Source organism: Rhinopithecus bieti, unplaced genomic scaffold (assembly GCF_001698545.2).
Source record: "Rhinopithecus bieti isolate Rb0 unplaced genomic scaffold, ASM169854v2 scaffold_15570, whole genome shotgun sequence".
Lineage (NCBI taxonomy): Eukaryota > Metazoa > Chordata > Mammalia > Primates > Cercopithecidae > Rhinopithecus > Rhinopithecus bieti.
The window spans coordinates 268510-269242 of NW_016808199.1; positions in this window are offsets into that span (position 1 = coordinate 268510).

Here is a 733-nt window from a genome sequence, read left to right on the forward strand (position 1 = left end):
TAACAGAAGTACACACATAGTGACTGTCAGTTTTACTTTGGTTATGTATGTCCTTACATAAACTTTATACACAATTTAATCTGCAATTTAAAATTAGTTTGATTTCCAAGAATTACTAAATATGCTCTATGAACTAGACTGAGCAACTGGAGGGCAGGATTTCATTTGTCTGTGTATTTCCTGATACATTGCAGATGTACCTGTATTTATTAATGTAGCATATGGGCTAAACTCTGAGGTTTTCAGTCAATTGTAAGAATAGCTTTTTTTAAGGATGAGTTCATGTCCTTTGTAGGAACATCGATGAAGCTAGAAACCATCATTCTGAGCAAACTATCGCAAGGATAGAAAACCAAACACCGCATGTTCTCACTCATAGGTGGGAATTGAACAATGAGAACACTTGGACACAGGTTGGCGAACATCACACAGAGGGGCCTGTTGTGGGGTGGTGGCGGGGAGGGATAACATTAGGAGATATACCTAATGTAAATGATGGGTTAACAGGTGCAGCACACCAACATGGCACATGTATACATATGTAACAAACCTGCATGTTGTTTGTTATGCAGAACTTAAAGTATAATAATAATAATAAAGAAAAAAGAAAAATATCAGCATTGATATAAAGGAATTAATGCCCCAGACCATTAATTCTTGGGCTTCAGAGGGTTTCTGAAATAAAAATTTGCTTATAAAAAATAGCATTTTTTTCTTTTTTTTTTTTTTTTTT